Source organism: Meriones unguiculatus, chromosome 4 (assembly GCF_030254825.1).
Source record: "Meriones unguiculatus strain TT.TT164.6M chromosome 4, Bangor_MerUng_6.1, whole genome shotgun sequence".
NCBI lineage: Eukaryota > Metazoa > Chordata > Mammalia > Rodentia > Muridae > Meriones > Meriones unguiculatus.
In genome coordinates, this window is record NC_083352.1 from 141,791,823 (window position 1) to 141,813,550 (window position 21,728).

The following is a 21,728-nucleotide window of genomic DNA, read 5'->3' on the forward strand; positions in this document are numbered from 1 at the left end:
AGAAGATAAAAGAAAGTTAAAATATAATACACTCCCTGGATAAGATGCTCAATCTTCATTCAGAAAGGCAAACAGGATGGACATTGGAAGAGGGAGAAAACAGGGCACAGGACAGTAGCCTACCACAGAGGGCCTCTGAAAAACTCTACTCAGCAGGGTAGCAAAACATATGTTGAGACTCATAGTCAAACTTTGGGCAGAGTGCAGGGAATCTTACGAAAGAAGGGGGAGATAGAAAGACATGGAGGGGACAGGAGCTCCACAAGGAGAGCAACAGAACAAAAAAATCTGGGCACAGGGGTCTTTTCTGAGACAGATACTACAACCAAGGATTATGCTTGGAGATAACCTAGAACTCCTGCACAGATGTAGCCCATGGCAGCTCAGCGTTCAAGAGGGTTCCCCAGTAATGGAAACAGGGACTGTCTCTGACATGAACTCATGGCCTGGCTCTTTGATCACTTCCCCCTGAGGGGGGAGCAGCCTTACCAGTCCATAGAAGAAGACAATGAAGTCAGTCCTAATGACCTGATAGACTAGGGTCAGATGAAAGGGGAGGAGGACCTCCTCTATCATTGGACTGGGGGAGGAGCATAGGAGAAAAAGAGGGAGGGAGGGTAGGATTGGGAGGGGATGGAGGAGAGGGCTTGTAAGGGGATGAATTAAATCATGATGATCACAACAGATCTTTTATATGAAAAGAGATTATTATCTGGAGGTGAAGAGAGGGAGAGAAGGGAGAGCAGGACATTATGGGGGAAAGAGAGAGGGGCAAAAGAGAGAGGGGACACCCTGATAGAAAAAAGGGAGAGGGCCAGAAGGCAAGAGGCCAAGAGCAAGGAAGACCAAGAGAAGGACCATATGGCTGGCTGGTCCCTTTAAGAGGGAAGGTAACCGTGCCTTCCAGGTGTGGCCACCTGGCCAGCGACACGATGACCTCATAAGTTGCTAGGCAACCCAGGAGTAGGTTTAGTTCCAAAATCCTAACATTCCTCCCTTTTTCTATAATTAAAAAATGAGGAACTTGGGCTACTTCTCATGTAAAATAAGTTAAAGTATATAAATTTAGGTTCACTGGAAGCCGCTCTTGTTTGTGATGCAAGTGGTTAAGAGAGGGAGAAGAAATAATAGCAACAAAATAGTCAGATTACATGGTCCGGAGGAGGAGGAGAAGCCTCTGCCCTGGAAAATTTAGGGTAGAGGGTTGTCAGTAGAGAGTTGCCAGCCGTGCAAGGCAGCAGGTAGGGAAGGAGGAACACTGGGAGAACCTGAAGCTGCTTGTCCTGGTCCCGAAGCACACCACTTCAGCCTTTTGTTAATAAGTGAATAACGGGTGTAGATTCTCTTCTGGCTACTTCCTGCTGACACTGGAGGCACTGTAGGGAGCTCAAAAGGCTGAAATGCTGGCCAAGTCCAGGAAGAGCTGGCTGCTTTGATGCTGTCCAGGGTCTGCAAGAACATCCATGGCTGGGAGGGAAAGTGCAGGTCCAGCTTGATGGAAGTCTGCGAGGTCAGAGTTGAACACTTGTGGTAGCTGCTTTGGCGCTGTTGTGGCTATAGGAAACATCTGTGTCTGGCAGGACACTGAAACATATATATAGGCAGAAGATAAAGTTAAGTAGGTTATGGAGAAAATTCTTTGGGTGTACATTAAAAACTTTTGGGAGAGCAAACAGAGGTGGAAGATCTGGATCAATGAGACTTGAACACGGGACCTCTATTTACCTGAGGGGACCTTTATTTACCCAATCACTGGCAATAATTGAAAAGGTTTTATTCTAGATCTGTCATTGAGGCGAGGTTCGGTTACAAAAGTGTGTAAAGTTAGAGGCCCTAGTGCTAGCAGGCACTAGGTATAGAAACCTGAAATTCTCCAGAAGACATCCTAGAGGAGAATCTGGAGGAACGGGTGTCTGGGTGTTTCTCATTGGGAGGCAGAGAAGCCAGTGAGCTTCCAGAGGCATCCCAAAGGCAAGGTATGACTCAGTAGAGATGGTACTTCCTGGTCCAATAGCTCATCAGCTTTTGGCCAGAGATCAGGGGCACAGTTGCCCGAGAGAGCACAGTCCACCTAGAGCTAGGATATTTCTGTGTGAGTGTGAGGGGGGAGAAAAGGGACTGTGTGTGCATGGGAGGCTCTCCCAAGGAAAAAGAAGCCCTAAGTGGAGGTCCAGCAGAGAGGGTCAACTGTAGCTAGTGAAGACTATGGTTGAGGGGAGTCCCTCCATCTCAAAAGATAGTAGGAAGTTGCTGGACATCGAACAGTCAAGCTTCCCCTATCAAGAGAAGCATTTTGTGCTGATAAATGAGTTGAACTCATCAATCTAGTGGCTGGCCAGTGAGGAGAACTCACCAATCCAGCCAGTGTTGCATGCAGCAGATGGCAACCTGGTAACCAGTAAAGGGAAGTCCCAAAACCAAGGAAAGGGGAGAAATCCCACCTTCTGAGATAGGCAATAAGTGAAGTACTTATCTGGAGCCCAACTGACCTGAGAGGTGGATTTAGGTGATTTTTTGCAGCTTACAAGAATTACTCTTAAATTTTACAAAGGGGATTAAACTTTAGACATGTTAGCATTACAATTGTAATCTGTACTGAAATATACATTGTAGAAAAAGCAGTGGATATACACATTTGTGTTAACAGCATAAGCATTCTTTAAGATGCGCTCTGAAAAGGCACAAGCCTTTTGTGAAGTAGAAGGGAAACTCATTTGATCTTAACTTTTAGTGTAAGGATACATTATAGGGATTTAAAATCTTGAACTTGGAACCATGATAGTGGGTGGTTTAGTGAAATGTTTTTGTATTATAGTTAGATTAATAAATCAGAGCTCTATTGATAAAGGTCAAAGTTCTGGACAGTCAATGTAACAGTAGCATAGGAACAGGAGGAAATATTAGGCATTTTTACCTATTTAGGATATCTTAAATCACCTTAGACCTTGAAACCTTTATAATTTGTATTTACCAAATTACCAATCTTAAACCATTTTCTTAGACATTTGAATATTTATAACTTGCATTTGTCAACCTTAAGATGCTTTCTTAGACTCTCAGTCATGTATAACTTACATTTACCAATCTTAAGGCATTTTCTTAGACTCTCAAGCAATATTTTTTTTGAGGGGGGCCTTTGTATCTAGTAATTTACCATGAGACATAGGTGAGACTACTATGAACATTTATTGTCCCTTAGCTAAAAAGGGATGGTAAAAGGTTACATTTAGGCCTGTTTTTTGAGTCTGGCAACAAGGCCTATTGTGTCTAGGCCTGACAATAGCAGCTCTATGATTTAGGCATAAGGCCTGGTCTCCTGCATATGAAGAGAACTGGGAAGGAATTCTCCCAAGACAGAAGTTGGCAATATGTTCGTGGGACCCCATTGTGAGGCCAAAACAGACCTGTAATGTTACTCTGAATCAAGGAATCATTTATTTGTCCTCCGCCAGGCCAAGGAGCTAGAAGGCTACAGCTGGGATACAAAGTGAATAAACTATAATTAATAAAAATAAAAGAAAAAGAAAAAAGTAACACTTTCTTCATAATAAGGGCAGTGTCTGACACCACTGAATGAAGGCCTTATAAGGTATGCAGTGTGAAGCTAACCTTTCATAACATCAACATCATTAGAACCAAGATCACTTTTTCACTATGCTATCAGATGGCTCTGATGAACTACTGGTCATTTTTGTTCTCAAGTTCAATATGCTAGTGTTCGTGCAACTTTTTTCCTTTGACTGAAATCTCATTCCATATAAGGAAATAGCTTACTGCATGAAATATTTACTTTTAGGAAAATTGTCTTACCTTATGTTTTAAATCAGATTTAATAGTTTTATTGCTGATTCTTTCCTTTGAATGCTTTATAGCTAGGTGAATTAGACCCATCAACACTATACCTGTAATCACTAACCCTTACATTGCATGGTCTAGGAAGATTATCAACACAGTAGAAAATGTTTAATGTGAGAAGGCCATATGTGGGTGTCTCCTAATGGAAAAATGCTTGAGAGTTATTTTGTTACATTTTTGTTGTTTTCATGTTCAAGGTCATCTGAAGTCTAAATTAGAGAAAGAAAATGATTTGCTTACCTCTCTAAAGGACAAATTTCCAAAGTCATTAGCCCAAACTTATGTAAATAAGCATATGTAAACTTATTATTCTATTTATTTCTTTAAATGATAATTATTGTTGACATAGAGCCATCATTAAAAACAAATACTTTAAATATTCTATTTTCAGTGTTTTATACTTTAGACATTCTAATCTTGATGTAATTTCCCTCCTTTGTTGACAGTCTTCACTTGTTTCACTGTAAAATTTTCACTAAGGATTAAAACATGAAGAATGAAAATGGGTTATCAATGTGGCCACCTCCCCTTAAGTATAAAACGAAGCACAAATGGTCATTTTCACTAAGCCAGCATTCAAGTTTGTGACTGTCATGAACTCAATGTTTGCATCCCCACCAAAAGCTTACGGTGAACCTTAATTTCATTATGATGAACTGATGGTACCCAACTTAATTATGGTTTGATATATGATTTTTTTTTTAATTTATGAGTGTGTAAAGTGATACTCATTCAGTGGAAACTCTGCTTTCAGTTTGATCTTTTCTTAGCTAAAGAAACAGTTTGATGTCCTCTTGTGATACAAAGCAGTGACTGCTTGTCAGCCACATAATCCCAAGGGTAAAGAACCCTAAAGTGTAACTGTGTTGCTAAGCTATACTGTTCAATCAGATAAGTGCCAGAGTCCTCCAGCAGACTCCAACGGTTCTTGAGGCAGGAGTGAGGATTGAAAGAAAATTAATAAACCAACACACAACACATGGGATCTTTCCAAGAGGGCTCTAGTAGACACTAGTCACCAGTTTATTCCAGTAAATCCTTCTTAAATCAAAGCAAAAGCATCTCAGTACAGTGAATGAATTTACAACGAAGTCAAGGTGTGACTTTGACAAGACATCCCACCTGCTGTCACTGTAGCTTATCACTGACTCCAGTGAAGGCCAGGTTGAAAGCAGTTTGCTGAGATCTAAATAACAAAGCAGCCTGGCAGACCAGCTCCCAACAGTTAAGTGTATTAGATGTATTTTAGCCCAAATTTTCAATTGTTAGAGTAGATTAATCATAATCAAACTGTAAGCCAGGACACATCTGAACTTGGAGAAGGAGCTTGTGGGAAGTAATTAGGTCATAATTACTCATCATAATTATGATGAGTTAGTGCTCTTATGGGAAGAAGATAAGAAAACTCTTACTTCCCCATTTTCTTTCAACCATGGGACAATACACCTGCTAAAAGAGCCTCCAGGAACATATTGGCTCTCTCCTTAATTTTGGCACCCACCCCCGGAAAGCACCAAGAAATAAATTTTAGTTATTTGAACCAACCAGTTTGATAGTTTTGCTATACTAGCCCAACCTTCAACAGTACTGATGAAGACTTTGTGTAGCACGGCAACACTCTTGAGTCTTACTGGGCATCTGTACTCTCACAGTACTCACAATCCCTATTATCAGAAATTATAATATTGCTTTGACTTTTTCCTCAGACAAATAATGTCCTATCCTTCTCCCTACATCTTTGTTCACCATCTTCACAAAGTAAAGATCCCTACTCTACCTACCACAGAGTACACCATTACATTGCTATGATCTCATGAGTCTCACAATAGTGAGACCCTTTATCCATCACACTAAACATCATCCAGACTCAAGAGCACCCCTTCCACATCTCAAATTCTTTTCAGGCACCAGCCCATTATTTGCTTCTTTCAAGGCAAAGCTCTCAGAGGCAGAAATAATCTTTATTCTTCTCTGCCTGTCTGTTCTAGTGCTCCATTTCCTCCAAGAAAAACATCTACCAAAACTTCTTTTTAACTTGCCAATGACCTCAATGCTACCAAGTCTTCTTATCCAGTCACTTAACAGCACTCAAATCCCATAACTGTCTTGTTTGCTTTCTGCTAGCAAATCCTTTGCTCCTCCTTCCTGGTTCCTATTCTGTGGGGCCACTTTTGACTAGGTTTCCACTCAGGCCTTCTTTTCTACCTCTCCTGACTCATCTCAGCTATTTCCACACATGGTATATATTCCCTTATAAGTGGATATTAGACATACAATATAGGATAAACATACTAAAATCTATACACATAAAAAAGCTAAGCAAGAAGGAGGACCCTGGGTAAGATGATCAATCCTCATTCAGAAAGGCAAATGGAATAGACATCAGAAGAGGGAGAAAACATGGAACAGGACAGTAGCCTACCACAAAGGGACTCTGAAAGACTCTACCCAGCAGGGTATTAAAGCAGATGCTAAAACTCATAGCCAAACTTTGGGCAGAGTGCCAGGAATCTTATGAAAGAAGGGGGTGATGAAAGAGCTGGAAGGAACAGGAGTTCCACAAAGAACAACAGAACCAAAAGAAAAAAAAAGAAAAAAATTCTGGACCCAGGGGTCTTTTCTGAGACTGATACTCCAACCAAGGACCATTCATGGAGATAACCTAGAACCCCTACACAGATGTAGCCCATGGCTGCTCAATCTCCAAATGGGTTCCCTAGTAAGGGAAACAGGACTCTCTCTGAGATGAACTCAGTGGCTGGCTCTTTGATCACCTCCCCCCTGTTGGGGGTGGGGAGCAACCTTACCAGGCCACAGAGGAAGATAATGCAGACAATCTTGATAAGACCTGATAGGTTAGGGTCAGGTGGAAGGGGAGGAGGACCTCCCCTATCAGTGACTGGGGAAGGGGCATGGGAGGAGAAGAGGAAGGGAGGGCAGGATTAGGAGTGGGTGAGGGAGGGTGCTACAGCTGGGATACAAAGTAAATAAATTATAACAAATTAAAAAATTTTAAATAAATAAGTGCAATTAAAAAAAAGAAGAGAGTCTCTACTCATATACATTGTCTTTCACTGGTATAACTCTGATTCTTGCAGAGTAGACACAAGTAGCCAGACTTAAGCAGAAAAGGGGTTGATTCTCTGCCTTCTTTACTGGTATCACTACTAAAATATTCACCTCCTACTGGAGTACTCATTCCATCCACAATACCCTAATTACACTCAAGCCTCTGGGGACTGTGGCAGCTGAAGGAACATCTGGACCAAAGGATACTGGTGTCTGGTTCTGCTTTGTAGGGATAACACCAGCAATAGTGATGGAAGCCATTTCTGGTTTGGTTTTGTTTTGTTTTGGCTTGTTTTTTGTTTGTTTGTTTGTTTGTTTTTGTTTTTTCAGAGATCTAGGGATCAAACTAAGGAATAAGGCATTTTGGGAAAATGGCAGTGAAGTACCCCAAATTTGTCTGATTTTAAACAGGATGGGGCACCATTCTCTGAAATACTTCCTAGGGCAGTAGGGGCAACAAGTGAATTATTTTACATAGATGATACAATGAAGACATAGTACCAGAAAATGTTAAACCAATGAATTTATTTTTTAAATAAACAAATAAATGTATGTCTAATTATCCAACTGGATATAGAGGAAAAAAAAAAAAGGATGAACGGTTACCTCTTAAAGAGATGGGGAGGGAACTGGCCATTACTCCCTTTTTGTTATCACTTCAAATGTCCCAAGCAGCTAAGCGATTATGGGCTATGCCAAAAGTTCTTCCACGCAAATTCTCAGCTTGCCTTGCAAGTCCTCACCTACAAGGGACTTGAGGGTTTAATTCCCCCTCTCCCACCTGCTGAACAAGCATTAACTCACTACACAGGCCCCAAGAAAAAGGAACCGCTGTTGTGCCTGATTCGAGAGACCCCAAAGACCACTATTATCTTTATTATTTATTATTATCTTTATTCAAGCTTAAGCTCGGGCTGCCAACCTTCCCTGGCGCAGCAGGTTAGAAAGTGAGGCCCCGAATCTCAGGGAGGCAAAGTTTTGAAAGGGAAGAACAGTGAGCAGGGAATTCCAAGCTTTGCAATTACAGGGAAGGGAAAGTTTTGGGTGAGGGGGTTCAGCAATCAAGATGTCCTTTAGGCAAATTGTTCTAAGCTACCTGGCCAAACAGACAGATATCTAAGATATCTGTATGATAGCCTGCTGTGTGGAGTGGAGGACCCATTAACACATTCTGTGGCATTTATGACTACCTGCAGGGTGGGGGGCTATGTGGCCCTTCTCAGAACCCAAAGGTGGGGGTCAAGTCACTCCAAGGTCAGTCAACTTAAGACAGAGTCCGAGAAACAAAATGGAGTCACCCCTGCCATCCTCAGTTTCTTCACCACCTGAGGAGGGTGGGGATTTCAAGGGAATGACCATTAAAGAGCTGACACAATGAGGCAGCTTTCCCAGTGTAAACATACAGAGCAGCTACTGGAAGGAAGCCTGTGGGCTTTACATGGGTCCATTGTCTGCATTCTTACACAACTGGACAGATTATTTTACATAGGCAGCAGAAGACATCTTCCCAAGAGAGCTTGGAAGGGACAAGCTAGGAGGGGAGATGTGAACAACAGGCTTATTTCATAAAACACGGCAGAAAGCTCCTCCTAAAGAACATGACAAGAGGGCTGGAGAGATGGCTTGGAGGTTAGAGCACTGACTGCTCTTCCAGAGGCCTAGTTCAAGCCCCAGCAACCACATGGTGACTCACAACCATCTATAATGAGATCCGGTGCCTCTTCTGGCATGCAGGAGTGTATGCAGACAGAACATTGTATACTAATAAATAAATAAATAGATAAATAAATAGATAAATAGAACATGATAAGAAACTGCAGACAGTACAAGAGCACAAAGGATCCAAGGGGGCCTGCTGAGAGGCTAAACAGTCAAGGGCATGTACAACCATGAAGATAGCCTGGCACCCACACAGCACAACTGTAGTAAACAGAGGAAGAAAGTTGTTTGTTTTTAGTTTACTCTGTCCTATATCTTTATTTAAACCTGTTGACTTGCTACTCATCAGAATGCTGTCACCTCAAGTTCTCTGAAAAAAACATCTCAGTGTTGAAGATTCTGTAGACTGACCGGCTTATCAGGACTTCCTAACTATAAGGTTAAAATGCTGTAAGTGCAAAGCCAGATTTATTTCAGACTATGTTGACAGCTATTTACCATCCAGTTCTTGAACTCTCCTAACATCCTTCTGATAAAATTTTCAGAGCTGCTGTCTGCAGACTATTAGCTTTCACCAACTCCAAAACTCAGAATGCAACCAGAAAGCATCTGATTTTAACAGTGTTTTTCTTACTTTGCTGTAACCTGCCTGGCTGCTGTCTCCACCAACGTATTTGGCAAATGCATTGAGTTTTGTTCTGTGTACACTGAAATTCACACAAGCACTTTCAAGGGGAGGAAATGCCGTTCATGACAAACAGAATCCACACTTCTAAGGAAAGGCTGAAGTAACATATTTGGCTGAGAATATTCTATCCTTCATTCTTTATAGAGTAGTTACTGCCTGCCCCAAGTGTGGAGAATTAACTACAAAGAAAACACTGTTCTGCCACTCCAATGTCCTAGGCCAGCTTTGACCAAAATTTTGTCAAAGAATATTTGTTATTGGGCACATGCTTCATTTTTATATATAAGGTGGACAGAGGATAGTATATGAAACCAAGTGTGTCCAAGGTACCTGGCTGGGAAAGTGAGCTACATAATGACTCCCCAAGCATGCTGTGAATGTTAACTTACAGCTCAAAAAAAAGGTTTCTAAAATGTGTTTGAAGATCATGAGTGGAAAGCTAGTTCTGTATCAGTTGTGTAGGCTCTAATTATAGTCGAAAATGTCATTATTAGAAGAACATTAGGCAGAAGCAGAAGCAGAAGCCACATGACCATGAACGCAGAGACTAGAGCAATGCTGCCACAACTCAAGGAGTGTTGGAGGACACCAGAAATTGAAGAGACCAGGAATGGATTCTCCTAGATTCTAGGAGAATGTGTCCCTGAAGCTACCTTCACTTGAAACTTCTGTAAAAGAGAAAAGTCTGATGCTTTCAGCTACTCATCTGTGGTGATTCTTTACCATGGCTCTAGAAACACATACACTGGCCTCCTGAAACTGCATGGGGTTTCCAGAAGGTCTATAGAATTGTCAAAAGGTTGGGAATGCAGCAAATAATGAACTTGGATAACACCGTTGTGGTTCTTCATAAAGGTTTGAGAACAGAAACATTATGCCATTTGGATTGTTATCTTAAAAACTTTGTATCTAAGCAATAAATAAAAATTTTAAATGAATCCTGCAGCTTCCCCCAAGCCAACTAAGCCAGTCTCCATTTTGTGTCTTCTGTCTGAATAAAGCAATACATGTGCGTTTGCTTAACAACATACCGTTTTCAATGAAACATACTTCCAGGTCCTGGAGAAACTCTGGACAAGTGGCTGACTGTGGTGCTTATTAGCATACCAAAGTGCATGCTGGATGCCAAACTCACTCAGTACCTGTGGTTCTTCCCTGCTCTTCTCAACACCACCACTCCTGCCCCCTCTCCTACAACTCTCCAGCCCAGAGGTTTTGCTTCCCTTCCCCCAGATTCTTTTTAGCATATAACCCTGCCATTTGAGCCATGTGCTCTTTTGGTTCTCTTTCTTCTCTCATGGCCTAGTTCAGTTTGAACTCTTTCATATGCCTCTGACTGTACTCTCCTCATATCTACAATAAAAGCCTGTCCCTTAACTAAACCTTCAAGTACTTATGTCCTTGTTTCCATTCAAATACACCATGCTGCACATAGAAATTTTATTAACTGAAAGTTATCTTTCACCTTTAACCTTGCAATGAAGACATTCCATGGGGAACTAGTAACTCCACCCTCATCTAACCATACAAATTGTAATAAAGCAATTAGCCCTTAAAATCCATGGTAAAAACACCCAAGATTATTTTCTGAAGACAAGAAGTTGACATAACATTTTTACTGACCAAAAGTGAGTTAACGGTTTGATTCTTTACATAAGAACCTCTGAGACTTTCAAAAACAGACTAAGGCTAATTCAAATGACCCTGAACTCTCAAATGCCTGGCTTTTCTTCAAGCTAGAATCCAGTCTGACACTGACATATCATTAATGATAAGTTTTCCATTTGCTAAAAATATCTCTGAGAGACCAAAAGATTAAAAATCAGCTATTATTAATTAAGACCTGAACTAGGTGGGTGGAAAGGTCCAGGAATGCCCTGAGAGGAAGGACCACCTTACTGCATTCTTTCCCCACCCACTAGAGATACAATTGGTAGTGAGAGACCAAAAAGTTTAAGGCCTAAACTAGCTGGGTGAAGTCCAGTAATGCCCTGAGGGGAAGAACCTGCCATACTGCATTCTTTCCCCACCCACTAGAGATACAGTTGCTAGGAAACTGGCCCATTCCCCCTAAGGAGGAACACCAGATCGTTAATGGTTTGAGGACCTTCCTATAGCCAATCATTTCAAAATGTAGCATTTTGACCAATAGATGCTTGCAAGGCAGGAATCACCCTTGCCTTGGGCATGCTGGGAGGGACCAGAATCTTTAAATCCCCCAACTAACCTGAGCACAGGGCTCTCTGCTCTCACCGCTTTGGCGGTGGGGGGTGTGAGCCCGAGCTGCAGCTTGATCCTCATGTGGTTTACAACGGACTCAGCTCCTGGTGGTGGTCTTTTGAGATATCACGATTCGGGCACAACACTAGGAAACTGGCCCATCCCCCTAGGGAGGGACACCAGGTCATTAATAGTCTGGGGACCTTTCTATAGCCAATCAATTCAAAATGTAGCATTTTTGACCAATAGATGCTTGCCAGGCAGGAATTGCCCCTGCCTTGGGCATGCTGGGAGGGACCAGAATCTTCAAGTCACCAACTAACCTGAGCACATCGTGCTTGGCTCCCACCACTTTGGCAGTGGGGGATGTGGGCCCAAGCTGCAGCTTGTAATTTACAATAAAAAGAACCTCATGTATTTACAGCGGAGTCTGTTTGTTCCTGGTCTTTTGGGATTTGTGAACTGGGCAGAACAATCTCTACTTCATCAACCTTTTCAAAAAACACATATGGAGTATAGGACTAAGAAAATGGTAATAAGTAATGGTTTTGGGAGTGGAGAATGAGAATATTCTTGTACACTTTGGGTGAAAAGAATTGTTTAATTAATTTCTGTGCCCTTGAAAGACCCCAACACCAAAGACAATTTTCTCAGTAGAATTGATTATAACTCAATGTATGCAAAGCCTGTGGACAAAAATACTCTTGTGCCATTTAAGGCAGAAAAACATTGGCTTTCTAGGAGCCTAACTAAGCAGTCCGTTAAATACACTACACATTTAAACACTCCCTTGCTTATTAAAATCAGGTCTGGAAAGGAGCCATTGTTTGCCTAACAATGGCAAAGGAGAATGGCTCCTAAAAATATTCACAGCCTCTGTCAAGCAAAAGTCTCCCAACTTGTTGTTAAGCAAATAAAAAAGCAAACATGATTCAAACTGTTTCCTGCTTTTACAGATTGGATGTTAGATGTCCCTCAAAAGCTTGTGTGTATGCGGCTTCCTCCCTAAGCTTTGTGAGGTGATTGGATCCCCAGGCCTCTGACTTTATGAATAGACTGACACATTTGTAGTTTCCTAGCTTGGAGGGGGTTTAGAGGGACGCTGTTAGAAAACTTATCTATATTCCTCTACAGAGAATTCTCTGTTTAGCTCTGTACCCCATTTTTTAATTGGATTACTTGATTTGTTGCTTTTTAACTTTTTCAGTTCTTTATATATTCTGGTTATTAGTCCTCTGTCCACATAGGGTTGGTGAAGATCCTTTCCCAGTCTGTAGGCTGTCATTTTGTTCTGACAACGGTGTCTTTTGTTTTACAGAAGCTTTTCAGTCTCATGATATCCCATTTATTGATTGTTGATCTTAGAGCCTGTGTTGTTGGTGTTCTTTTCAGGAAGTTGTCTCCTGATGAGACCTGATAAGCTAGGGTCAGATGGAAGGGGAGGAGGACCTCCTCTATCAGTGGACTTAGAGGCAGGGAGGAGATGAAGGAGGGAGGGTGTGATTGGGAGGAAATGAGGGAGGGGGCTACAGCTGAGATACAAAGTAAATAAACTGTAATTAATATAAAAAAATAAAAATTAAAAAAAGAGTTGCCATGCTGTCTCTTCACAGCAATAAAGCAATAAAATAGTGACTCAGACAATAAAAAAAAAAAGAAAGACAGAAAGAAAGAAAACTTATCTACTTCAGTTTTCTAGACTTTTTTGCTCAGCCCAATGGGGTGCTCCCTGCCCAAAGTCTTGCCCCACCACAGCCCTTGTCCAAATGATACGGGAGCTGGAGTAAAGCTTTTAATGAAACTGTAAGCCAAAATAAAGCTTTCTGCCCTTTTTTTTTCCTCACAGAGATGCAAAGCAGTTAAGAAAATATACACAGGTATATATCTAAACACAAGCAGTAGGTAAGAGTCTGTGATAAAGCTTTTAGTGACTGAGGAAAAAAGTCTGTTTATTTCAAAATACAGAAAAATACACTAACCACAGGTTTTATATTTAGGAAAAAAAAAATCATTCTCTAAACTGAAAGAAAGACGACATTTAACAAATTATTTCTTTTAATAAAAATCTGTTCTTAAAGTGTCTGTATTTTCCACCAGAGTTCTTGGCAAGAACAAACAGTAAGGAATGACAAGTAAACTGTTTCCTTTTCTCTTCTGGGCTTTAATTTCCTCACTGTCAACAGGAAGCTTCTCACGTTGCCTATGAGTACTTGTCGCTCAGCACCTAGCAACGGGTTCTTCTGTGATGAAACTTGCAGTAACATTTCAGAAAATTATGTTGTACTTTAAATTTTGTTTAATTCTTTCAGAATTTCCTACATGTATAAAAGAAAATATATATGATATAAAATATATAATATAATCATATCTACCTGATATCTACCTCCAACTCTTCGAGAATCTTCCCAAACACTTTCCCACACAAAATTAATGTCCCCTCCCTACCCTCCTCTCTTTCTAATAACCCACTAAGTCCAATCAGTGCTTCCCACATATGCTTGTGAGAGACCAAAAGATAAATTAGCAGCTATTATTAAGGCCTGAACTAGGTAGGTAAAGAAGTACAGTAATGCCCTAAGGGGAAGGGCCGCCTCACTGCATTCTTTCCCCACCCACTAGAGATACAGTTGCTAGGAAACTGGACTATCCCCCTAGGGAGAGACACCAGGTCATTAATGGTCTGGGGACCTTCCTATAGCCAATCGATTCAAAATGTAACATTTTGACCAATAGATGCTTGCCAGGCAGGAATTGCCCCTGCCTTGAGCATGCTGGGAGGGACCAGAATCTTTAAATCACCCAACTAATGTGAGCACACCGCGCTTGGCTCCCAACACTTAGGTGGTGGGTGTGGGCCCAAGCTGCAGCTTGTAATTTACAATAAAAAGAACCTCATGTATTTACAGTGGAGTCTGTTTATTCCTGGTCTTTTGGGGTTCTTGAACTGGGCAGAACACTTGCATATGGGGCTTTCTACTATAGCATGGGCACTCTGTTAGTGGCCACATCTTCAAAGAATGATTCTCCTTCACCCAGAAACTAACTACCAATAATCCCTCAGGTGATGGTGGGACATCAAGGCACCGCCCCTACCCAAGCCATACTAGAACTTTGGATGGCCAGATCTTGTACAGGTCTCATACAAAAAACACCTCTGTATAAGAGTTAATGGTTACTATGACTATTTCATGTTCAGAGGACAGCATTTAATAACATTCTTTCCCATCCTCTAGCTCACACGTTCTTTTTGCTTCCATAATGTTCCTTCAGCTTTTTGGGGTAAAGGTTTAGTTCACAAAAACTCAACTTGTTTTTGGAGCTCAACAAATGCAGTCACTTTTTCTCGGCTTGGGCAAGTTCTGCACTGACTAACACCCACTGTCAATAGAAGCTTCTTCTTGCTTTTGAAAATGAAACAGATTATGGTGGTGTTAGAATTAGTCTTTTGTGGATTCTAGACTACCTCTACAAAAACCTATGGCTTCTGCCATGATGAATCCACTATGAAATCCGGTTGATGCACAATAATATCCTAGAGTTCATAAACACATAGACCACAGAAGTAGAATGAGAACAGAAGGTAAACAAACAAACAAACAAAAAAAAACAATATTAGTCCCCATCTCCTCCACCTAAACACTGATCAAAATTATTATCCAAGTGTGCCTTCACTTAGGGGATAATGAAATTTTTGATGAATATAAAGTTTTTAAAAATTGTCTTAATAAATGCATTAGGTGAACTTTATGATCATAGTATAGGCTTCATTATATCAGGACTTTACAAGGTAGGTGGAAAACATGATGAGTTATCTGGAGCAGTAAGAGAACAGATTGATTTGAAAACAGTCCATAGGTGCTAGCATATTCTAGGGATGTCATAGGAATAACCTTCCTTGCTCAAAGCAAGTCTCATGACTGACACTCCTACAGCAAAAGACAGATTATATTCAAGGCATAAACCATCTATTTAGTATACATTACATGATATAGAATTTTCAGAAAAAAAATCCATAAAAATAGAGGAAAAGTAGATTTTACACACAGGTTTCATTTTAAGTGGTCAACATGTAGAAATTATAAAAGCTGGATAATGGGTTAACATCTCAGCTATTTATCAAACCAAGTTTGTTCATACTCTTCCTGTCATCTCTGGGTCTTCCTTCCTTTCCCCTGGGTATGAGGGTCTCTCACAGAAAAAGGAGAAAAGTCAGAGTGACCATCATTCATTCCCTCAGCTTAATTTACACTGTATGCCAAGATACCACGTGCTGGAGTAGCATACTCTGAGCCCAGTAATATAACTCAGTCTGTGATGATCGGTTTTCAAAGAAACATAACACAACAAAGTGCAAGTGCTTCCCAAAAGAAGCTGATTCATTTCTCCATATTGCTTAGATATTGGTTGTTTGATTGTAGCATTTCTCATGCATGACATCTGAGTACATATCTAGGCTTCCCAAATCCTCTTAAACAAGTTAAATGACTGAAACCATATTAAAGTAGTTGTCCAGGACTGAGGATGTCTAGTCTAACAATCCACTTTCTTGCCTGGAAGTTCAGTTCTTCTGAAAGATGCAAGTAATTGCTCATGTTGGAGAGCCATAATGGTGAGGGAGTGAAAGGAACAAGTTAATTTTACAGCTTTCTTTATGAATTCTACACCCCATATTAAACTAAGTTCTCCCAGTACATTTCCAGAAGGCAGAAGGACGAAAAGAGAAGCTAGTGGGTTGAGACAAGACCCACCCTGTTGCAAATGAATGCCAAAGGTCTCCACCCTGCTGCAGAGGAATGTCCAGATCTACAGAACAAGATAGAGTTGCCTGGCAACCAGTCCAGCCTGTCTCAGCTCCCCCACCTAGAACGGGGCAGGACTAGATGGACTTGGCCCCTAAAATATACCAATCATTTTAAAAGTCAACCACCACCCTATAGCCTCTTCACCCAATCCTGTTACCGTCAAGCTTGCAACACCCCCCCCCCCCCCGAGCTTCCCCATGCTTTTTCCTTTAAAAACCCCAGGCTTTTGTCTCTCAGTGCTGTTCCTCACTGTTTTGGAGGGCAGCTGGCTTGAATAAACCTCTTGCATTTGCATTGGTTCAGTCTCCTGAGTTCCCTTCATCTGTCTCCCTGAAAATTAGGTTCTTGCTGGGCCTAACAGGAGAATACTCTCTGCAGAAGTCAAGAGTACTCGTGGCATACAGTGGTTTCTAAGGCTTGTGTTTCTAAATTCATATTAGGTCTATCACTGGCTTAATAGTATTTTTATATTATAGAAATAAAATTATCATTAACATACAAATCCTTTTTATAGTAATGAATTACAGAAGTAGAGATAACAAATATTTTAATATGAGACAAGAAAATATATAGGAATAGTTAGAATATTCACACATAGTCATACACAGCATGATGGGCCCATTATACATGGCAAGTTCCATCAGAGCATAACACAGTCATAAAATTCATATCGCTTACTGCTAACACACCATCATATAAACACACTACCACCACAAATTACTCATGTGTTTGTTGTGATACTAGTGGAAACAAACATACTATAACACCATTCATGTACAAATATAGACATATAATTATTTGCAGTGCATAAAACTCAAGAGTTAAAAAGTATTGCCTAGTAAATACATGAGATAAGAAAATTCCTCTTATTGTCATTAACTCTTGGGATATGGTGTATTGCTACCAGTAAAAATAGTTAGCATCTGTGCTGCACATCACCTGTGTGTCCTACAGCCCATGTCTGCTACAGCGCATGATCTCATCAAGAGATTGTGTATAGTAACTGACCTAAACTCTGTGCCTTTGCATAAATTCACTTCGAGATGCTCACATATCAAAAACATCTAAAAACACATTTCTTAGAATGAGAAACATTTCTCAGAACTTGACATGTGACTCCTGTTGGTATAATGTTATTTTGGAATGTATACAGTTTACCCTTGTTCTTTCAAATGCTTATTTCTCTCCCCTACTATCTGGTTTAAATCTGGACATTGCATTGTGATGCTTATAATAAGCATCACTTGCGTCAAGTTTGTGTAAACATGCCACCATTTGTTGTCTAAATTGCCAGTTAAAACAACCAGCCACATAGCAGAGCAATGGAGAGGATAGGGTGGGACATCATGGTCTGAAGTGGGGAGAAGAGGAAGGAAGCAGGGGAGAGGAAGGAGGAAAATCTGGAGGAGAGGTCTTGGAACCACGTGGAGAAATGGACCTAAGATACCACTAAAAGCAAGTATAATGGGTCAATGTGAATGGTAGAAAATTATGCAGGCGTGGAGGTTTAGGTTGGAGTAACTATTGCCCAGCATTGTGCTCTAGGTTAATTAAATAAATCTGAGTCTCTGTGTGGTGATTTGGTTATACAGCTGTTTAGGAATAACCGCTGCTTAACTAAAAGATACATCAGTAGTAAATATAATATACCACACAGGCTCACTAGACATAAGGATGAGAGAGAAGACATATGTATGGAGGAGCTTGAGGAGGAGAGAAATCTGTAATTGAACTTGTCCTCTAATTAGCTAAAGACAAACTTGTTTTTGTAAAATTTTACATACTGACTATGCTTCAGAGGAAAAGTATCTAACCGTTTCAGCCTATGAAATGAAGCACTTCTTACTGACTGTGCAGGACAGTAAACAACACCGGACTTTTATTAGGGTTAGAAAATATGATTGACAATGGTACCCACAACAATCTTCAGAAATAACATTAGGTTTAGATCAGGGATAGGGTCAAAGTTAGAGTAAAGGTCAGGGTCAGAGTTAGCATTAGGATCAGGGTTAGGGTCAGAGTCAGAGTTAAAGTTTTAGGGTCAGGGTCAGTGTCAGGATTAGGGGTTAGGGTTAGGGTCAGGGTCAGGGTTAGGGTTAGGGTTAGGGTTTTAGGGTCAGGGTCAGGGCCGGGGTTAGGGGTTAAGGTCAGGGTCATGGTCAGGGTTAGGGCATAGGGTCAGGGTCAGGGGTTATGGTCAGGGTCAGGGTTAGAGTCAGAATTAAATTTTAGGGTTAGGGTCAGTGTCAGGATTAGGGTTAGGGTCAGGGCCAAGGTTAGGGGTTAGTGGTTTATTGGTGATTATTAATATTTAATATTTAATTATCTTTTATCTAAACATTGGTTATTCCTAAACCAGTTGTATATCCAAATCACCACACAGAGACTAGGAATTATTTCATTTACCTAGAGCACAATGCTGGACAATAATTACTCCATCCTAAACCTCCAAGTGTAGCTTCCTGCTGTTCAGATTTCCCTCATTATAGTCCCTTTTTAGTCATATCTTAGGTCTGGTTCATGTCTCCTGATGTTTCCCAGTCCTCTCCTCTTGGGTCTCTCCTTCTACTCCTTCTTTCTCCTCCCCTCCAGACCAGGATATCCTACCCTATTCTCTACATTGCTCAGCATTGGCTGGTTGTTTTTATTGGCAAAACAGAGAACAAGTTTACACAAACTTGAGACAGGTGATGCTTAAAATAAGCATCACAATGCAATGCTCTGATTGAAACCAGATAGTGAGAAGAGAATTCAGCCTTTGAATGAACTAGAATAAATTGTTTCCATTCCTCAAGAATATTATATCAACACCAGTTGTTTCTCAACTGCCCCCTTAAGAATTCTTAGCCATTAGAAATGCTTGACCCAGGAGATCCAAGATGGTGGCATTGAGTGCACATGTTTTCTGAGTAGCAGGACCACAGAGACTGCAAAGCTAGTGGGAAGCCATGCTGCAGACTTCAAAATGCCAGAGTCTGTGTTTTCCAGGTACCAGAGAGCCCATGGGTGCTGGGAACAAGCAGATCCAGCCTCTGGCCACCCAGCTATTCCCATCTTCCCAAGGAAAGCTCCCAGCTTCCAGGGACTCATGGTTTCAGCCTCTGACCAACAAAACTCCTGGGATCCAGTTAAACAATCCCAGCCTCTGGTCCACAGCTCTACCTGTTTTTCCCTGAGGAGATGGGCCAGATCTCAGGAGCATACAGGATCTTGCTCCAAAATGGTGGCACCCAACCTGTATGCTGTCTGGGCAGCTTGAGCTCAGAGGTCACAGAGTGGTGGGGTGACTACAGAAGTTCCCCAGTGAGAGGAGGGCTCCTGGGTTCCTGAGACCTGCCAGTCCTCAGGATCATACAGGCTAGATACCCCTACTCCAATCCCCTGCCAGTGGGTCTAACTGAGACATAGCCACCTGAGGAGAACTGTGGGATATTTCCTAAGATCCAGCAGCCAGTCTACAACCACACCCACCATCCCAAGGAGGGCTGCTCCAGGAACATCCAGCCAATGCCAAAGAAAACCAGATGCCTAAAGGCCATCATAAGAACACAATCAATAAAAGCCAGGGGAATATGGCACCTCCAGAACCCTGTTACCCCACTGCAAGACAACCTGGATACCCTAACACAACTGAAACACAATAAAATGACTTTAAATCTATGTTTTTGAAGATAATAGCAACATTTAAAAAGAAAACAAATATAACCCTTTAAAAATGTATAGGAAAATACAATCAAACAGATAGAAGCTTTTAAAGAGGAAATTAACAAATCACCTAAAGAAAGATAGGAAAATACAAGCAAAAGGTAAAGGAAATGAATAAGACAGTTCAAGACCTGAAAATGGAAATAGAAACAATAAAGAAAACCTAAACTAAAGAAATCATGGGGATAGAAAACTTAGGGAAGAAAATAGGAACTACAGAGGTAGGCATTACTAACAGAATACATGAGATTGAGGAAAGAATCTCAGGTGTAGAAGATACAATCAAAGAAATCAATACATCTGTCATAGAAAATGTTAATTCTAAAAAAAAGTTCCTGACACAAAACATCCATGAAATCAAGGATACCATGAAAAGACAAAACCTAAGAATAATGGAAATAGAAGAAAAAGAAGATTCCCAACTCCAAGGCCTATAAACATACAAAAGACCTACAGAACACCAAATAGATTAGGCCAGAAAAGAAAATCCTCCCACTACATAATAATCAAAACACTAAATGCACAGGGCAAAGAAAAATAAAAAGGTGCAAGGGAAAAGGGGCAAGTAACATATAAAGGCAAACTTATCAGAATCACCCCTGATTTCTCAACAGAGACTCTAAATGTCAGAAGGGCTTGGAAAGACATCTTGCAGATCCTAAGAGAGCACAGATGTCAGTCCAGACTACTATACCTAGCAAAACTTTCTTTTCTTTTTTATTTCAAAACTTTCAATCACAATAGATGGAGGAAAAAAAAAAAGATATTCCATTACAAAACCAAATTTAAACAATATCTATGCACAAACCCAGTCTTGCAGAAGATACTAGAAGGAAAAATTCAACCAAAGGTAATAAACTAAACCCAAGAAAACACAGGAAATAAATAATGCCACTGCAGCAAAACCAAAATAAGAGAAACATACAAAACACACTAAAACCACCAACATCAAAATAACAGGAGCTAACAATCATTGCTTATTAATATCTCTCAATATCAGTGGTCTTAATTTCCCAAGTTAAAACACACACACACACACACACACACACACACACACACACACACACAAGCTAACAGAAGGGATGTGTAAACAGGACCCATCATTCTGCTGCATACAAGAAATACATGTAGCAACAAGGATAGATATTATCTCATAGTAAAGGACTGGAAAAAGGTTTTCCAAGCAAACAGACCCAAGAAGCAATTTGGAATAGTCATTCTAATATGTAATAAAATAGACTTTCAACCAAAATCTGTACCCGCCTGCGGGGACGGTAATTCATGGGGTCTTCAAAGAGGGCCAAGCCTGAAAGAAAAAACGGGTGAGAGAGAAGAACGGGACCAAGCAGTTTTCCTTGTCAAAGTCCGTTTATTATGGGGCAAAGGTTTACTTTTAAGCTCAAAGAATAAGGAAGTAAAAAATTGGAGAGAGAGGGGCAGGAGGTTATCTGGTTAGTCATTGAGGCATTCCAAGGTTTTATCATTAACTGTTAAAACCGGTCAGGTGGGGGGTGATTCTCGGTCTCAGGAAGCAATCTTCTCAGGACGCAATCTTCCAGGTGATCAAAGCTGATTGCATACCCTGGCGCCAGCATCAGCCGTGACTTCGTGCCTGGGATTCTTGGTCCCCGGCATCTCCCCCATTCTTGTAATAAAAATAATGGGCGAAGTATCTGTCTTAGGCTATATGATGAGCACTCAAGCCCAGCACCGTTATATGAGGTGATCCA

At 40.9% G+C, this 21,728-nt stretch overlaps 1 pseudogene; it reads right to left on the minus strand.

Moving 5' to 3' along the window:
* Window positions 1-21,633, minus strand: part of LOC110566165 (1-phosphatidylinositol 4,5-bisphosphate phosphodiesterase beta-4-like) — a 43,308-nt pseudogene extending 21,675 nt beyond the window's left edge.
* Between the last annotated feature and the right edge of the window lie 95 nt (window positions 21,634-21,728).